General features: G+C 43.5%; 3 protein-coding genes across 4 annotated transcripts in view; 1 reads left to right on the top strand and 2 right to left on the bottom strand.

Moving 5' to 3' along the window:
- The window catches only part of LOC309518517 (normal mucosa of esophagus-specific gene 1 protein-like), a 139,044-nt gene that overhangs the window by 30,324 nt on the left and 88,817 nt on the right, over positions 1 to 19,903 (bottom strand). The window lies entirely within an intron of this gene.
- The window catches only part of LOC309518518 (normal mucosa of esophagus-specific gene 1 protein-like), a 104,595-nt gene that overhangs the window by 40,025 nt on the left and 44,667 nt on the right, over positions 1 to 19,903 (bottom strand). The gene's annotated exons all lie outside the window — the stretch shown is intronic.
- Positions 18,928 to 19,903, top strand: part of ATP8B4 (ATPase phospholipid transporting 8B4 (putative)) — a 115,165-nt gene continuing 114,189 nt past the window's right edge. Inside the window, exon 1 of the mRNA XM_082198321.1 lies at positions 18,928 to 19,068. The gene's annotated coding sequence lies outside the window, so the exon portion shown is untranslated. The remainder of the gene's footprint in view (positions 19,069 to 19,903) is intronic.

Here is a 19,903-nt window from a genome sequence, read left to right as displayed (position 1 = left end):
TTTCAGGGAGAGGTGCAAGTTTCATAGAAAGGTTCAAAGTTCTTGGATGCATTCAAGAATAAATTACAAGACAGCCATACAGTGGTACCTCGGGTTAAGTACTTAATTCGTTCCGGAGGTCCATTCTTAACCTGAAACTGTACTTAACCTGAAGCACCACTTTAGCTAATGGGGTCTCCTGCTGCTGCTGCACCACCGGAGCACGATTTCTATTCTCATCCTGAAGCAAAGTTCTTAACCCAATGTACTATTTCTGGGTTAGCGGAATCTGTAACCTGAAGTGATGTAATCTGAAGTGTATGTAACCTAAGGTACCACTGTACATCTGAAGAGCCTTTCTGTTATCATTCCATACATAAAATTTGCCTGAAAAAGAAATACTTTTCTGAATCACAGAATGTGAAGGGCTCTGCCTTTCCTGAATAGTTTATCTAAGACATGGATGGAGGACCTCAAACTGAGAGGACCAATGGCCCTCCAAGCCTCTTTATATGGCCCTCAGACAATTCCTAGCCCCAGTCCTTCTTCCCAGGCCACATCCTTCACCTGCTTTACATCCTCCCCAAGTTCTTTTGCCTGGCTAGAATGTGCCCTTGACCCCCGATTGTATTTTTTGCTTGCCAGGACACAGGAGAAAGAGGGATCTAAGAATGTATGTAGAAACAGGCCTACTGTAATAATAATAATAATAATTTAATTTATATCCCACCCATCTGGCTGGGTCCTCCCCAGCCACTCTGGGTGGCTTGCAACATATAAAACACAAAACATCAAACATTAAAAAACAAGGTATCCTATACAAGCAACATGCAAACCAATAAAAACAAATAACAACAACAACAAGTTTACAGTTATACCCAAATTAAAGTAACCACCAACCCCAACTAAACATTTAACCAACACAAGCCTGACAAAAATGAAACAGGGGAACCAAAATCACCTTTTACAGTATAAAGGTAAAAATTAATGTTCCGCTCACCTTTGCTTCTGGGCATGTATCCCCTGGGAGGCTGCCTATTAGAAAATGTAGCCTTTAGAAGTATACACACACACACACACACACACACACACACACCTACCTGGTAAAATAAGATGCTTATACGATCTTCATGCATGTAATGTTGCCTATTTATATATACTGCAATTTTCCTCTACCAGCATAACCAACATAGAGGCAGCAGCACTCACTTTGAATCTGTCCTCTGCCCTGAAACCCCTTTTAACCACCAATTCACAATTCACAAACAAGAAAAGCTGATCTTTGGATACATGCAGAAGACCTTTCCCTCGTTGTTATGGGCAGCCAGCTGCCACAATATGGGGGCAAGAGGCCACAATTTTTAGGTAGCCTTAGCAGGCCTTTTGTTGACTAGCTCTCAACCCAGCCAGTAGTTATAGGAAGCCAGTAAAGCCCATTGCTAGAGCCTAGGCTTTTCATACAGAAGGTTACAAGATCAATCCCAACGAAAAGCATCAAGTAGCTGAAGAAGCATCAGGTGAAGCTGCTGCCAGTCCGAGTAGGCAATGCTGGCCTAGATGGAGCAATAGCCTGACAATGGCTTAAGTGGCTTCTTATTATACCCTATCTTCCAACACACAAACTCAATTCTGAAAGCAAAATGCTCAAGGATAGGTACACAATTATTTCATCAAATTTATATCCTGCTTTATTGCTTTTTTAAAAACCCAGTAAACACAAAGGAATAAACACAAAGGAACCCATTCCCAGAGACAGGCATCCCAAGCCATACATGAAATACAGCCACAAAAAGCAACATTTCCCAGTTTAATTTCCAAAAGCTTGAGTGTCTGCAGGATTTTTCCTCAGGTGGGAGATGGAGACCCCCCCCCCGGTAACTGAACCAAGACTTTCTAAAAAAAATAAATATTATGCATTTTATATTCTCATTTTGTTTTGGTTTTTTTCTGTCGTGAGCTGCCCTGGGCTATTCGGATGAAGGGCAGTATACAAATTTAATACCTAATTAAGATACGACCATTGCTCTAGCCGGCATTTTAGGGCAGCATTGGGATTAATGATAATTATTTTCCATTGTCTTGCTGCCCCGTTTATCTGATGGGATTTATGGATGCGGCTCAGAAATGTGAATAATTAAGCGTTATTTCAGAAGGAATAAAATAAAGATGAAAGGCAAGTTTCTGATGAAACAAAGAAGAAAAGCGCCTGCATATCTCAGGTAGACAGGTATAAGAAGACTGCAGCCTAAACACTCACCAAGCACCAGCGATTTAAAGGCATTTTCTCCTTCTTTGCAAGCAAGCAAAGGGAAAGGGGAAAGGAAATGGTACAGCGCAGCCCGCTAATTGGCTAACAGGCCTGGCAATCAATTCTCCCCGCAAAAGAAGGCAATCAGACGAACCCTTGGAGCGAGTCGCTTTTCCTCCGGTCCCATCGAAAGCGGATGTGGAGTGGAAGGTTCCAATCAGAGAATGGGGGTGGTGGTAGTGGGTGGGACAAATGAAAGAGGAACAGGCTTCTGGTTGGACGTTGGGTGGCGCATAGTTTGCAAAAAGGGAGGTGTCTATTTTATTGAGAGAGGCGTGGGAGCAGTTGTGTTAGGAAGCTTTGTGAGGTTTATTTTTTTTTTGGGGGGGTAAAACTTAATTTTTGCAACTTTATTCGATGAAAATATGTTTTTGGGTGCGAGAAATTCAAACCTGCTATTATTTTTCAGATTGCGCAGCATTTAGTTTGGTAAACCTAGGTCGTATTAAAAAGCACATAACTGTTCTCTGAAAACCAAAGAATTTTAATTTTACCTTCTGAAAATGTCAGGTAGTGCTTAATAATAATAATATATGCTCTTATGTAAGTGCAGGTTATTACAATAATCCTACCAATGTTCTTACCGGTTTATAATTTATCTGTAAATATTAAACAAATCATTTCCATTCTTTTACTGTATTAAAAAAAATGTTATCTTGATTTCTTATTCTTCCGGTAATTTTCGCCATTTCTCCATATTCCACAAGTTTTTGTATCCATTCTTCTTTTGCTGGGACTTCTGCTTTCCATTTTGGGGCTAGTGACATTCTTGCCACTGTAGTATATAAGAGTATATATTTAAAGTAGATGAAAAAATGAGCAAATTAAGTTAATTTGAATATGCAGAAAGAATTAAAAATAAATTTAAGGAACCGCAGAAAGGGGGGGGGAGGAAGTCAAGTTTTGAAATGTTAAAATGATTGTAAAATCAGTGAAATGTATAAACCTGAAATGTAGAAAAAAATAATAATAATATAAAAAACTGCAAGTACTTGGCAATCATTTTTAATGACTTCTATGCAATTTTGCACAGATTTTACATACTAAGCAAAATAAATTACATAAGTTGCACCCAAATATCTTTTGAATTCCCAAGTCACGTTAAAACGTTTTATACCCCTCATTTTTGGTATTTGAAAAATTCAACACGTTCCATCGAGGGAGCAAGTCCTGTTGGTCTCAGTAGGACTTCTAAATAAATGTCATTAGGATTTTTATACATACATGTTAATTTATTTTACAGTGCAGTGCTAACCGGACCTGTTCAGAAGTGAGTAAATTCATTGGGGACTTACTCCAGGTATGCTCAGGTTAGGATTTTAGCTTTATAAATAGAAAAATACTCACCTTTTCCTCCAAGAAGCTCAAGGTGACATACATAGTTCTCTTCCTTCTCATTTAATCCCCACAACAATCCTGAGGTATTTTAGGGTGAGAGGCAGTAACTGCCCCAAGGTCACCCAGTGATTTGAACCCCAAACTCCCAGGTACTTGTCTTAACATTCTAACCACTACACCACAGAGGTGCTCCTAATAATATTTCCTCTCATCTGTCTCTTAGATTATAAAGTGAAATTATGTTGATTTATTATTATCACAGAATACAATGGAAGGGACTGCGAGGGACATCTAGTCCAACCCTCTGCAATGCAAGAATCTTTTGTCTTGAACCCACAACCATGAGATTAAGAGTCTCATGATTTACCGATTGAACAATCTCAGCTACTCGCGAAGACCCAAAGACCAAAACTTTAATAAAGAATGGGGGGGGGGGGATTACAATTTACTTGAGAGACCAGTGTAAGCAGATGAAAACATTAGCAGGATTGCAATAACACTGATAATGTAGAAACTGTTGTTGTTTAGTCATTTAGTCATGTCCGACTCTTTGTGACTCCATGGACCAGAGCACGCCAGGCACTCCTGTCTTCCGCTGCCACCCACAGTTTGGTCAAACTCATGCTGCTAGCTTTGAGAAAACTGTCCAACCATCTCGTCCTCTGTCGTCCCCTTCTCCTTGTGCCCTCCATCTTTCCCAACATCAGGGTCTTTTCCAGAGAGTCTTCTCTTCACACGAGGTGGCCAAAGTATTGAAGCCTCAGCTTCACAATCTGTCCTTCCAGTGAGCACTCAGGGCTGATTTCCTTCAGAATGGATAGGTTTGATCTTCTTGCAGTCCATGGGACTCTCAAGAGTCTCCTCCAGCACCATAATTCAAAAGCGACAGGGCTAGATCCGTGAGAAACAGTACTGGAAAAGAGAGCACAGAGGTGTTTTTTTTTGTTCTGCTTAAGACACTTCTAGAGTCCTGACCAGAGAGGAATGGCAAACTAAGCGGATGGACTATGCTGAAATGGCAAAACTGACCAGAAAGCTCAGGAACCAAGAAGACAAAAACTTTAAGAAAGAATGGGAAAAATTTATAATATACAGTGGTACCTTGGAAGTTGGACGGAATCCGTTCCGGAAGTCCGTTTGACTTCCAAAACATTCAGGAACCAAGGTTCCTGCAGCCAATCGGAAGCCACATCAAACATTTGGGTTCCAAAGAACATTAGAAAACCAGAACACTCACTTCCGGTTTTCGATCGTTCGGGAGCCAAAACATTCAACTCCCAAGGCATTTGAAAACCAAGGTATGACTGTACTTAGGAGACCACTGTAAGCAGATGAAAACATCAGCAGAATTTTAATAACACTTGTAACAATTAGAGTCAAACCTTGGTTCCCAAATGCCTCTGTTTTGTAATGTTTCGGCTCCTGAAAGCTGAAAACCCGGAAGTAAGTCTTCCGGTTTTTGAACGTTTTTTGGAAGCCGAATGCCCGATGCGGTTTCTGCTTTAGTGCAGGAAGCTCCTGCAGCCAATCGGAAGCCGCACCTCGGTTGTCAAACATTTCAGAAGCCGGACAGGCTTCCGGAATGGATTACGCTGGACAACCGAGGTTTGACTGTACAATATGGACAGATTCAAAACATAGATTACGAAACAAGATGCAGTCGAAAACGTTCACAATAAGACCCAAGGAGGGAATGGCAGGGGGAGTCGAGGGATTAAGAGAAATTTCACTGTGTGGACCTTTATTTGGTACTGTGGTACCTCCGGTTACATACGCTTCAGGTTACAGACTTTGCTAACCCAGAAATAGTGCTGCAGGTTAAGAACTTTGCTTCAGAATGAGAGCAGAAATTGTGCTCCGGCAGTGCGGCAGCAGCAGCAGGAGGCCCCATTAGCTAAAGTGGTGCTTCAGGATAAGTACAGTTTCAGGTTAAGAACGGACCTCCGGAATGAATTAAGTACTTAACCCAAGGTACTACTGTATTGTTATAACTTTACGCTTGTAAAACCAAATAACAATTGTTTTTTAAAAGAAAAAGAAAAGACACTTCTAGGAGCCTCAGCCAGTGCTGCAGTTGGTAAATGAGAGAATAACTTCTGGCTTTGGCTGCCAGAGGGCAGGAGTGAGCTTGCTTCATATTCCAAATGTAGAAGTCTGGCTGCAGACAGTCTCTGCAGCGATCTTTCCGTTGAGCTGAGTTTCAGTAACATGGCACATATTTGCATGCACAAGGTGTGGCTTTCACTTAAAAGGATCTCAAGGAGGAAACCTTGGAAAGACCTCACTGTGAGGCCTTGGAATGCCGCTGTTAGACGGACCAGACAAGATGAGGCAAAATGGGCCAATAGCCTCAGTGTAAAGCTTTATAAATTTATAGAATATAAATCCAGTCCAACTTCCTGCAATGCAGGAATCTTTTGCCGAATGTGAAGCTGGAACCCAAGACTCTGAGCTTAAGAGTCTCATGCATGTGCAGAGTGCATGGCACGGCCAGGCCTTCACACATATGTATTTAGAAAGGGTTAAAAAGGTAAAGGGACCCCTGACCATTAGGTCCAGTCGTGGCCGACTCTGGGGTTGCGGTGCTCATCTCGCTTTATTGGCCGAGGGAGCCGGCATACAGCTTCCTGGTCATGTGGCCAGCATGACTAAGCTGCTTCTGGCGAACCAGAACAGCGCATGGAAACGCCGGTTTCCTTCCCACCGGAGCGGTACCTATTGATCTACTTGCACTTTGACGTGCTTTCGAAATGCTAAGTTGGCAGGAGCAGGGACCGAACAATGGGAGCTCACCCTGTCACAGGGATTCGAACCGCTGACCTTCTGATCGGCAAGGCCTAGACTCCCCCGAAATAATTTTTATTTGCTTTTACAAGTGTAGAGTTATGACAATACAAAATGCATATCCATAGAGATGTCTCCGAATTTCTAGACTTCCCACCTTAACCTCCATGGGTCCTATTATTAGCCTTTTCAACTGCATATTATTTCACCATCTAAATTTTATATCACTCACTTTTATCCATATTATTTTCTAACTTTGCCATATATTTGTGTGTCCTGGAGTGTCAACACAAGGGGGCTTGTGAAGAAGGCGCAGCAGAGACTGTACTTTTTGAGAATACTAAGGAAAAACCATCTTCCGCAGAAACTGCTGCTTGCCTTCTATCACTGTGCCATTGAGAGCGTGCTCACTTATGGCTTATGTGTGTGGTACGGAAGCTGTACTACCCAGGACAGGATGGGGTTGTGCAGGGTTGTTAAGGCAGCAGATAGCATTGTTGGCTGCCCACTCTCCACCTTAGAGCAGATTTGTGCCACAAGGTGCCATAGGAAGGCACTGGACATAGTAAAAGATCCATCGCATCCTGGTCACTGTCTCTTCGAGCTTTTGCCGTCGGGATGGAGATACAGGACGATGAAGACAAGAACGAGCCGTCTTAAGAACAGCTTCTTCTCCAGAGCGATCTCGGCCCTGAATGGGAAGCCCGGACTTTGAAAGTCATCTAATCTCCCTTGCTGTATTATACTGTATTGTTTAATTAGTGTCTTTATGGAGCAGTCAAGTAATTTCGTTGTCCCCGAAGGGGGCAGTGACAATAAAGATATTATTATTATTATTATTATTATTATTATTATTATTAGGTGGCAGTTTTACTTGGATCAAGCTATGAACCGGTAGGTGATTGTGTTGGATGATATTGGGGATACTCTCATGCTGCTACCTTGAAAATAAGTCCATCAAAGTTACTATCCCACAGAAATCTTTGCTCATCTGTGTGTCCACACATGCCTTGCTAATTATTTGTGGAATATCAATGATCTGGGGAGGAGAGAGGAGAACCAGCTCTCTTCCAGTTTACAGAAGTGGTCAGCTGGAAACAATTCTTACTCATCACATGCTACCAGGCGAGTGGCTATTTGCAAGCCTGCTCTTGTATACATGTTGTTGTTTAGTCGTGTCTGACTCTTTGTGACCCCATGGACCAGAGCACGCCAGGCACTCCTGTCTTCCATTAATGTTAGTAGCTTCAAGAACACTGTCCAACCATCTCGTCCTCTGTCGTTCCCTTCTCCTTGTGCCCTCAATCTTTCCCAACATCGGGATCTTTTCCAGGGAATCTTCTCTTCCCATGAGGTGGCCAAAGTATTGGCGCCTCAGCTTCAGGATCTGTCCTTCCAGTGAGCACTCAGGGCTCTGTTATTGCACATTGTTGAAAGCTCCTGGCATAGCCCAGTGTTTCCTCACAATTGTGTACTTTGGAATAACAGCACAAAATATTGCACAAGGACTACCAAAAAGATTTCAGCTACTGGGCGCATGAAATTATGAGATGTACCTAAGCTCTGCTCAGAGTAGACGCAATGAAATTAATGGGCCTACATTAGACACAATCTGCACTGTATAGTTATAGCAGTACTGTACCACTTTAAACAGCCATAGCTTCCCTCAAGGAATCCTGGGAAGTGTAGTTTGTGATGGGTGCCGACAGTGCTTTTTTTCTGGGGGTACACATACCCCTAAACATTTTGTGAATCTTCGTACTTTTGTCCATTTACTGTATTTATTTTCCCCAATTTGAACTATAAAATGGTGATTCTCTTGAGTCAAAATGAGAGAATCCCTAAACATTTTTGAAGAAAAAAAGCACTAGGTGCCGAGAGCTGTTGTGAGATTCTACCTTGGGGCGTTAGTCATGATCAAGGCATCTACTTTGAGTAGAATTCACACTGGATACAGCCCCAAGTTTCTGTGCGCGTTCGCCACAAGGTTTCATACTGCGTATCTGTTTTGATTAGAAAGCCTATCGTAGGAAGAAAATCCCATCATTAAAGGCTGACATCGTTCTGTGCTTTGTGTGTGTCAGAAGGATTTGCTTTTCCTGCTCTGCTCTGAACGACTCCTCTGTCTGGGTCCTTCCAGCCTGTCTCTTTGTAGTCACACATCACACGTACTTATGCTGCGATCCTATAAACACTTACCTGGCAGACTCATGCAACTCAAAACGGGCCTTACTTCTGAGTAGACATGCATAGGATTATGTGGTTACGCTGGTGGGCATTATCTTTTATAAAGAATAAAATATCTATTTTGGTGTTTTTAATATCCACTAGATGGCAGAGAAACATCAGTGATGGATATTCCTCTCCTCAGAGAGGAGTGATTTTAAGGGGAGTAGTTTTAAAGGGAGAATAATCAAAATATGATCCAGTATTTCTCTTTGGAGTAGATTGTGCCTCAAATCCACCTATATAATTTGGCAAATGTTTTGATAGTATTCAGGAACTACACCACTAAACCAGTTCTGCTTCTTCATAACCTTTTTGTTTTGTATTAGCAGAATAATGCAAAATACAGTGCCGTTCCAGACCAATCCTATACTCATATTTTGAAAAGAGCAGAGCTGTAGCACCACTATGCCAACAAAATGTCCACTGTATCCGGTACAGAACCAGCCTGTGAAGGAAAGGGGGAAATGCACAAGTAGAAAACACAAAAGTTGCAGAAAAATTACTATTTGTTAATTTTTTTATTTTATTTATTTATATCCTGCCCTTTGTATTTGTATACCACCCTTCACTTGTAGATCTCAAGGTGGTTCACACCATAAAATTGCAATATAAAAACACAATATACATAATAAAAATAGGGGCACAAACTGATAATCCCCCCTGCCACAACACATTTAAAAGGGCATCGGATGTCAATCAGCCCAAGGCCTGGTTGAAGAGGTACGTTTTGCCTGGTGCCTGAAGGTGTATAATGAAGGCACCAGGCAAACTTCCCTGGGGAGAGCATTCCACAAAGGGGGATCCACGGCCGATATCCCCACAAGATCCCAGGAAATTAACATAACCCACCAGTCAGGAGTGCTTGGCAAGAATGCCCACATGATGCCCACACACAGAGTTACCAGCTCCATCTGGTAATCCGACGGAGACCCTACCTGCTTGCAGACTGTCTCTCCAGAGTGGTGCATGCTCTGGTTCTCTCCCGCTTGGACTACTGCAATGCGCTCTACATGGGGCTCCCTTTGAAGGTGACCCGGAAACTGCAACTAATCCAGAATGCGGCAGCTAGACTGGTGACTGGGAGTGGCCACCAAGACCATATAACACCGGTCCTGAAAGACCTACATCTGCTCCCAGTACGTTTCTGAGCAGAGTTCAAGTGTTGGTGCTGACCTTTAAAGCCCTAAACGGCCACATCCCAGTATACCTGAAGGAGCGTTTTCACCCCCATTGTTCAGCCTGGACACTGAGGTCCAGCTCCGAGGGCCTTCTGGCGGTTCCCTCACTGCAAGAAGTGAAGCTACAGGGGACCAGGCAGAGGGCCTTCTTCGTGGTGGTGCCCGCCTGGTGGAACGCCCTCCGATCAGATGTCAAGGAAATAAACAACTATCTGACTTTTAGAAGACATCTGAAGGCAGCCCTGTTTAGGGAAGTTTTATTGTATTTTTAATATTTTGTTGGGAGACGCTCAGAGTGGCTGGGGAAACCCAGCCAAATGGGCGGGGTATAAATAATAAATTATTATCATCATTATTATTAATCAATTAGCTCACCATGATGGGAACGTGTTCCGAGGAAAAGTTCCTGCATTGTGCATGCAATGATGCAACAGTTTCTCCATGGGATCAATACATTTAACAGGTCTATGGGCCAGGGCATTATGTTCTATGGATTTAAAATGGAGGTAGCCATTGTATATGGGAGCTCTTCTGAATGCCACCCCCCGCTGCTGTACAGCGTATGGGGGCCTGAGAGGGAGGGCAGTGTGAATGGCAGTCTGACCACTTGCCCAATTGTGTCCCTTCTGCGTGGCTCCCTCCTATGGGCTTCAAACTCCCCCCTTTTTTTTACTTGTTGACCGACTTAACTACCATGCTTGCCAGGAAAGAGGGTGGCAGTCTTAGCAATCACCGCTTTTCTCTCTCTCCCTTTTGTAGTTTGTTATACTGTGTGCCAGACACATGGTTTCTATAAGCACTACTGTAAAAGCAGAGGGGGTGGTCCTATTTACTTAAACTCAAAGAATGAGCATGCATGGTTAGCATCATAATAATCAGGGCAATGTGAAAAAATTCCAGGCTGGATTATTTTATAGTTTGTGTAGGTATTGTGCTTGCACAAATTGCGCGCACCCGGGTGGCGGTGGTGCTGGGAGCATGGGTAAAAAAAAGCCTTCCTGGTCTGTAGAAACGGTAAATGAATAGCCTGATTTTCGAAACTGGGAGATCTTCATCTCGACACCCTGCTTGCACAGCTTGCCAAACTTGTTTGTTGCCTTGGTGTTTTCTCACTGGGGGTACCCTGTTGCTTTTGGAGTGGGCTCTCTTCCTAGCTTGTCCTCAATTTATACTTTCCACCCGGCTGCCGAAGCCAATTCAATCGGCTGCTTCCATTCATGCAGAAATCCAGCAGGAAAATCTTCAACTGTAAAAGGAGCTGCAACCCCAACAGCACGCTTGTGGCACAAAAATGTGTCCAGAATCATTCATGCTCCTCCTCAACATGCTGCTTTCAATCTAGATTGATTGCATTTTTTAAATTAAAAGTTTTATTAATTTTCCAATTATTTGTTAACATTCTCATCAAGCATAAATAAGAAAGAAAGAAAAAAACAGATACAAGATTCTTTCGAATCTTTGGACCTCCCTCCACCTTTCCACGGGTTCCATGTTTATTCCTTTCTGTTGCGTATGTCCTCCATTTATTCCATTTATCATTTATATCGTAAGTCTCTGTTAACTCACAAGCGCTACTTAAGTCCTTTTAAAGAGCTCAATTGTTTACGGTGGTCTTCTAAGTACAGTGGTACCTTGGGTTAAGTACTTAATTCGTTCTGGAGGTCTGTTCTTAACCTGAAACTGTTCTTAACCTGAGGTACCATTTTAGCTAATGGTGCCTCCTGCTGCCACCGCGCAATTTCTGTTCTCATCCTGAGGCAAAGTTCTTAACCCGAGGTACGATTTCTGGGTTAGCGGAGTGTGTAACCTGAAGCATCTGTAACCCGAGGTACCACTATACAATATAAATTTCCTCCAGTCTTTATTAAAGTCTTCGTCTTCCTGGTTTCTGATTTTCCCAGTCATTTTCACCTCAATCTAGATTGATTCTGGATTACTTGATGGACATTTGAAAACGCTCCACCTTGATCAGGCTGGCCACGCCTTTCCCTCTCTGTAGATGCCCTGGGTCAGAGGTCTGCAACCCGTGGCTCTGGATCCGCATGTGGCTCTTTTACACCTTTGCCGCGGCTCCGGGACGGATACTAGCGAGGGGAGGAGGCGCATTGTGCGCCCCGACACTCCCCACTGTGGCGGGTGCTGTACTGGCTGTGACGTTGCATGGGGCGGTGCGTGCGTTAGTCACGCACCGTCCCGACGTCACCTTCCTGCCCGCCCGCCCGCTACATTGTAAGGGGCATGTACGCTGGTCACTGCATTGAAAGGGGGCATGTACACTGGTCACTGTTTTGAAGGGGAGTGAAGAACACACACACAAAAAAGGTAACTTGTTAATTTAATGTTTATTTCTATGAGGAGGAGTAATTCTGAGGGGTCAAACAAAGAAATAATAAAAAAGTGACAAAAAAGTTATTTTTATAATGACCAGTTTTGCGGCTCCCAGTTTCTTTTTCTTCGGAGACAGGTCCAAGTGGCTCTTTTTGTCTTAAAGGTTGCAGACCCCTGCCCTGGGTGAATGAGGAAGGAAGTGGTGGTTGCAATCTTGGCATATGCCCACCCACAACATCATTGTGCAGGGGTGGATACAGCCCCCCGCCACCAATTGCCTGGATTTATTTTCACCCATTTTCTTTTCTTTTTTTAAAATAATTTTTATTAACAGGCCAATCACATCACATTATCCAAATCACATTAGTTCCAAATTATACAGCCAAATTTTAAATTTTGTTGGGGGTACCCATACATCAAGCTCCGTACGAGTCCAAAACTCCGAACGAGTCCAAACATCACTTATATTACTGCTTTAATTAGACAGTTCTATCCAGTTCAATCTAGATAGTCCTTTATTACTTTCTTTCTCTTCTTGTTGTTATCATATATTCCTTTCTTTGCGATCTCTGATAATTTTCACAAGCAGATTGAAATATTTTCACCCATTTTCAAACGGACACACTGTGGCATAATGCAGTATCAATCAGCAATGACCTTTTATTTCTGGAAAGAAACAGTTTCTCAAGAAGTGCTTTCCCGGGCCAAAAATATGCAATGGATCTAGATTGTGTGTGGACTATGCAGAAAAAGACAAGTACCCACTCTCAATTCTGGAATGAAATGTTGGATGTATGCAGTCGGAGGCAGCCCAGAAATATAATTTCTTCTATTAGTGAATACTTCCAGGTCCCAGCACCGTTTTGTTACGACTGTCCTTCTACTGATAGGAGAAATTTGGGGAAAGATGCTCTGGATTCAGATGGCCTCTGCTGAGAGGGTCCTCTTCTTGTTGGCGGGTCTCTGCCTTAGTGCCTTTGTAATATGTAAGTTTTACATACATGGAAGTGAGAGAGAAAGGTTTATTTATCTATATAGCTCAGTTTCCAAAAGTGTGAGAAGCAGAGCTGCTTCTAGGTTACTTTGGTTTGCACCAAATTCCATAAACATAATCCAAAAGCAGGAGAGTTTTGAAGCCAACTTCCTCCTCCTCCTCCTCCTTCTTCCTCCTCCTCCTCCTCCTCCTCCTCTTCTTCTTCTTCTTCCATCTGGTACGCAGGCTGAGACCCTATCTGCCTGCGGACTGCCTTGCTAGAGTGGTGCATGCTCTGGTTATCTCCCGCTTGGACTACTGCAATGCACTCTACGTGGAGCTACCTTTGAAGGTGACCCGGAAACTACAACTAATCCAGAATGCGGCAGCTAGACTGCTGACTGGGAGCGGCCGCTGAGACCATGTAACACCGGTCTTAAAAGACCTACACTGGCTCCCAGTACGTTTCCGAGCACAATTCAAAGTGTTGGTGCTGACCTTTAAAGCCCTAAACGGCCTTGGTCCTGTATACCTGAAGGAGCATCTCCACCCCCATCGTTCTTCACGGACACTGAGGTCCAGCACCGAGGGCCTTCTGGCGGTTTCCTCACTGCGAGAAGCCAAGTTACAGGCAACCAGGCAGAGGGCCTTCTCGGTAGTGGCGCCCTCCCTGTGGAACACCCTTCCACCAGATGTCAAAGAGAACAACAACTACCAGACTTTTAGAAGACATCTGAAGGCAGCCCTGTTTAGGGAAGCTTTTAATGTTTGATGTATTAGAGTATTTTAATATTTTTTTGGGAAGCCGCCCAGAGTGGCTGGGGAAGCCCAGCCAGATGGGTGGAGTATAAATAATAAATAATTCTTCTTCTTCTTCTTCTTCTTCTTCTTCTTCTTCTTCTTCTTCTTCTTCTTCTTCTTCTTCTTCTTCCCTCCCTCCTTCCCTCCCTCCCTCCCTCCCTAAAAACAACAGTCCCCTGTATCACTTCTCCCTTCAACACTTGTGTCCCCGCCCTTACAGATGCTCAGCCAAAACATACATTTTAGCAGATTTGACTCTCTTCAGCTAATAAATCATTCCCTTTCACCACAAAAGCCATCGCTCCTCTCCCAATGGGGTCCAGTTTTTCCATCTCGGATGCTTAATACAATGCAGCTTTCTGACCGTGAGGTCCTTGCCAAAACCGTATTTCTTAACAGCAAAAGCAGTCACCTCCCAGATCTGCATTCACAAACCCAAGCTGCACTAGCTTGTGCCGCCCTAAATAAATACCATTTTGGAAACCCCTAGCTAATTTGCAGTCTGTTAACTGTTAACCTCAAAGAGTTATTGGCACTGTAGCTTTTTTTGTTTGTTTGTTTGTTTTTTGTTCGTTTGTTTTCTCCTGCCCTTTCAGAACCTCTACTTTGAATTATTTCCTCACCCCTGTATTATTTTGCATAGGTAGAGGCATTTTTTAAAAAATGATTATTAGGAAAATAAAGTTTGCTGTGTTGACAGGTAACCGCTGCAAAATGGAAGGAAGAGAAAAGTATTGCTCCGTGCTGAGTGAGTTGAACATTGTATGGTGGTACCTTGGTTCTCAAACTTAATCCGTTCCGGAAGTCCGTTCCAAAACCAAAGTGTTTGAAAACCAAGGCACGCTTTCCCAAAGAATGTACAGTGGTGCCCCGCAAGACGAAATTAATTCGTTCCGCAATTTTTGTCGTCTAGCGAATTTTTCGTCTTGCGAATCACGAAATCCCATAGGAATGCATTGAAATTCAATTAATGCGTTCCTATGGTCAAAAAAAGTCCAAACAAAGCCAAATTTGGTACAACAACAGTTTATTAACTGCTCTTTAAAGTCACACATTTTGTAAAGAGCAGTTCAAAAATTGAAGGGAACATAAATTAACTTTATAAACAAAACATGTCTTTGTTTTTAGACAAAGGAAACAAAGTCGCGAGATGTTTTCGTCTTGCGAAGCAAGCCCATAGGGAAATTCGTCTTGCGAGGCAAATCGAAAACGGAAAAACCTTTCGTCTAGCGAGTTTTTTGTCTTGCGAGGCATTCGTCTTGCGGGGCACCACTGTAATGCAAAATGGGTTAATCCGTTTCAGACTTATAAAAACAATCCCTGAAACAGAAATTTAACATGAATTGTACTATTTAAGGAGACCATTGATCCATGAAATGAAAGCAATAAACAATGTACTGCAGTCACACAACCAATCAATCAATCAATCAATCAGTAGCTGAACTGGGTTCCACACAGTCACAAAAACAAAACAAAAAAGCCGCAAAAGCACAAAATAAATAGCAAAAACAGACCTCAGCGTAACACTCAAAACGAAAGCAGGGCACTCAAATCGAAAGTGTGGCACTCAAATCGGAAGTGTAACACTCAAAATGGAGCACGTTTGGCTTCTGGAAAAAGTTCGCAAACCGGAACACCTACTTCCATGTTTGCAGTGTTTGGGTTCCAAGTTGGTTTGAGTATCAAGGCGTTTGAGAACCAAGGTATCACTGATGTCACACTGACACATTGGAGCCATACCGCAACAAACATTGATACTACTTTTATAAGCAGTCATGGCTCTCCCCAAAGAATCCTGGGAAATCTTCTTTCATGGTTTAATGGGAATTTGGACACTGGTCTCACAGGTCCAACCCTGACACTCTCACCAGTATACACTGGTTTACAAGAAAAATAACCTAAAACTGAGTAATGAACGAAATCCTTGAGCATCTCTTGTTAGTGCAAGAATGTGTTTGCGTTTGAAGTTATGCTTTCTCATTTCACATTTTGGATTCTATCCTTTTCAGAAACTAACCTATATCTGTGGTTTACATTAGGCAGTTCGCATTCACCAATCTAGCACATATGCTGGTCTTGCTCTTCGGTACGGCCTTTATTCTACAAAACTGGGACCTACATACAATTGTTGCCAGATGTAAATACTCAGATTATTACCTCATTCTATTGGCGTAGGCAGAGCCTCATTCCTTCTGCAGTCCATAAAAGTCGCATTAGAATATTGCCATTATTAAATCTTAATAATAGGAAATTTCAGAAAGCGTTTAGCAAAGCTGCTCAAATGGTCTCTGCCCTTTTCGTTTGGGAAGGGAGAGAACCGTGTCTCAGAGGATGAGCACCTGATTTACATGAAAAAGGTTGCAGGTTCAACTTCGCTGCATCTCCAGACTCCTGCCTGAAACCTTGGACAGTTGCTGCTGATCAGTGTCTACAATATGGAGCTAGACAAACCAATGGTTTTGGTAGAAGGCAGCTTCCTATATTCCTACATCAGGAGGTTAGCTTCAGATGCTTCTTGCCACAGTGTCCTGGCTCCCTCCTTTGGACACTGGACTCACCACTTGAGGAAACCTGAAAGTTTTACTGATGATGTTGGCACATGGCCTAAGCATTAGGATACAGGCTACAGGTAAAGCGGGTGGCGCTGTGGTCTAAACCACTGAGCCTCTTGGGCTTGCCGATCGGAAGGTCGGCGGTTCGAAACCCCACGATGGAGTGAGCTCCCGTTGCTCTGTCCCAGCTCCTGCCAACCTAGCGGTCAAAAGCATACCAGTGCAAGTAGATAAATAGGTACCACTGGGGTGGGAAGGTAAATGACATTTCCATGCGCTCTGGTTTCTGTCACGGTGTTCCGTTGCGCCAGAGGCAGTTTAGTCCTGCTGGCCACATGACCCGAAAAGCTGTCTGCGGACAAGCGTCGGCTCCCTCAGCCTGAAAGCGAGATGAGCACCGCAACCCCATAGTTGCCTTTGACTGGACTTAACCGTCCAGGGGTCCTTTACCTTTACCTTTTTACAGGTAACACAATTCACAAGTCTATGGCAGAGCATGACTTGAGTACTCTTGAGTACTCCCAGAATAAAATACTGGTTAAGACATTGTCCCAATACCTGCCTTGTCCCCCACTCTACTTTTATAGAGCGGGGTGAGACCAGTCATTTGTATGGTTCCTGACCCAAGTGAGAGGTAGAAGTCTCTCCAAGCCCTACCTGGATGTGCCGGATATTGAATCTGGAACTTTCTGCATGCAAAACCGATGTTTCACCAGCACACCACACCCTTCCCTCTGTGTCTAGGACATTATTATTGTTGTTGTTTAGTCGTTTAGTCGTGTCCGACTCTTTGTGATGCCATGGACCTGAGCGTGCCAGGCACTCCTGTCTTCCACTGCCTCCCGCAGTTTGGTCAAACTCATGCTGGTAGCTTCAAGAACACTGTCCAGCCATCTCGCCCTCTGTCGTCCCCTTCTCCTTGTGCCCTCCATCTTTCCCAACATCAGGGTCTTTTCCACGGAGTCTTCTCTTCTCATGAGGTGGCCAAAGTATTGGAGCCTCAGCTTCACGATCTGTCCTTCCAGACACTGCCCTATAGCCAGGGGTCTCAGGGCGGTTCACAGAATAAAATCAAGATATAAAACCACAAAATACCCAATAAAAACAAAAACAACCCAATATCCCCCCCAAAAAAAACACATTTGAAAGGGGCCTAGGATGCAAATTGGATCAACCAAAGGCCTGGTTAAAGAGGAATGTTTTTGCCTGGCGTCTAAAGATGTATAATGAAGGCGCCCGGCGAACGCCCCTGGGGAGAGAATTCCACAGACGGGGGGCCACTGCAGAGAAGGCCCCGATCTCATGTTGCCACCCTCTGGATCTCTCTTTTTTATATATATAATTTTTTTAAATTAGATTTTCCATTAAAAAAACATTTTTACAAAATTATACATCCATTTTTAACTTAAACCCTTTTTTCCAGAACTTCCCTCAGCTTGTCTGATAATTTTCCGTTTTTTATCCTTGTCTCACATTTCCCAATATTATACTGCACTCAAATACTATTAATCACATCATATTTTTGAAACAATATTTCTAACAGTAATTTCACAGAGCTTCTTGAAAGCCAACGAACGTTATTTGCTCATCACAGAAATTTTTGATATACTCTGTAAATTTCTCCCAGTCCTCGGAAAATCTCTGGTCATGTCAAGGAGGGGCCTCCGAAGACGATCCAGCACTTTAAATTGGGCCCGGAAACTAATTCGTAGTCAGTGCAGTCAGACCAGGATCAGTGTAATATGCTCAAACTGTCTTGCTCCAGTGAGCAACCTGCCTGCTGAATTCTGCACTAGCTGAAGTTTCCATAGGCAGCCCTATGTACAACGCATTGCAGTAATCTTTCAGCAGTGAATGAGCTGTGCTGGGGACAGGAGCAGGGCTTATTGTTATCACTGACCTGGTGGGCCCAGACAGATGGCTCTTCTATACTCAATGCAGGCAGCAATTCCTTAATATTTCAGCTGAGCAGTCTCCTTATTGAATGGCTTTCAGCAGAATAAACAGGACTGATAAACCCAGGTCTGAGAGTATTGCTGAAAATGGTGCCAGAGAAAAGGATTAATGCCTCCCTCTGCGAGAGAGTTGGCATAATTCAATTAGTTTGCTGCACATCATTATTGCCTTTGTTCCTGCTTGCAATTGCTCTGGTAAACATTTTTTTGGGGGTGGGAGGAAGTGGGGTTAGGGGAAAACATGTCTTCCAGCAAACACTACAAGTTAATTAATTAGCAGGTCGAGGGTCCCCACCTGTCTGCACCCCTGGTTTCTTATCTTCTGGCTGAGTTTCTGCCGGACTCTGTGCAGAAAAGCTGTGCTGCGGGCGATCTACCGAGCGCTTGGCGTCGGAACAAAAGGAACTCCCAGGGCATGCTTCCTGAAACACTCTGTGGGTTGTTAGCAGCAGGTGAGGCACTACGAGCAACAGCCGAGTGCCAACCGCAGCTGCGTGGGAAACAGCTGCCCCTCCACGCTCGGCACATCTGCCTTTTTCTAACCTCACATCCAGCCTTGTACTTTCCTGTTGTTGCTCTCTTGCAACCAAATCCCTTGGTCTGTTGATAGGTGAGGATGGTTCCAGCACGCGCTTCTCCAGTGGTAAGTGGCAAAAACAACCCACACATCTCCTTATGGAGGTTATTTTAAAGTTTATGCCTTCCAGACCCAGAATTTGTGTGTGAGAGACAGAAAGACAGTGAGAGAGATGTGTTATTTTTATTTTATGAAGCCACTTTGATGTGCCTATATTAAAACTGACACCCATACTTCTTGATAGCAGTTAAGACTGATTGTGTAGGAAACTGCCTCATTCCATACCAGATTTGTCCATCTTCTGGACAAATCCGGCCAGTCTTGTGGTCTTCAATCGGCAGTCTCAGGCAAAGGGTTTTCTTGTAACTTGTGACTTGATCTTTTAATTGGAGATGCCAGCATTTCCCCTGGATAGATGCCACGGACCAGGAGATGGCCAGGGACCTTCTGGGTTGAAGGCATGAGCTTTCCTACTAAGTAACAATATCTCCCCTTATTAAGTTTCCAGAGGAATTGCTACATTGTCCTCCATCCAGCTTGGTTTTGATTACAGTTTAAGGGGAAGGGCCAAAACTCAGTGGGAAAGCAACCTTTTCCACATGTAGAAAACCCCAGGTTTCAGCCTGGCATCTCCAAGTAGAGATTGGAGACAAACCTGTCTAAAGGCCTATAGGGAGAGCTGCTGCCAGTCAAAGTTGACAATATTGAAATAGCTGGACCAGTGGTAGAAGGCAGGTTCCTTTGTTTGTCCTATTCTCCCAGTTTTTAAATTTTCTTTTAAGGTATAGAAAAGTAATTTAAGGTGGGCTAAGAATAAAAGTGGGACGTGGGCGGTGCTGTGGGTTAAACCACAGAGCCTAGGACTTGCCAATCAGAAGGTTGGCGGTTCGAATCCCCGCAG

This window comes from Podarcis vaucheri (genome assembly GCF_965113315.1).
Source record: "Podarcis vaucheri genome assembly, chromosome: 14".
Lineage (NCBI taxonomy): Eukaryota > Metazoa > Chordata > Lepidosauria > Squamata > Lacertidae > Podarcis > Podarcis vaucheri.
The sequence above is the reverse complement of the archived record's forward strand: the minus strand, read 5'-3'. Positions and strand labels throughout refer to the sequence as shown.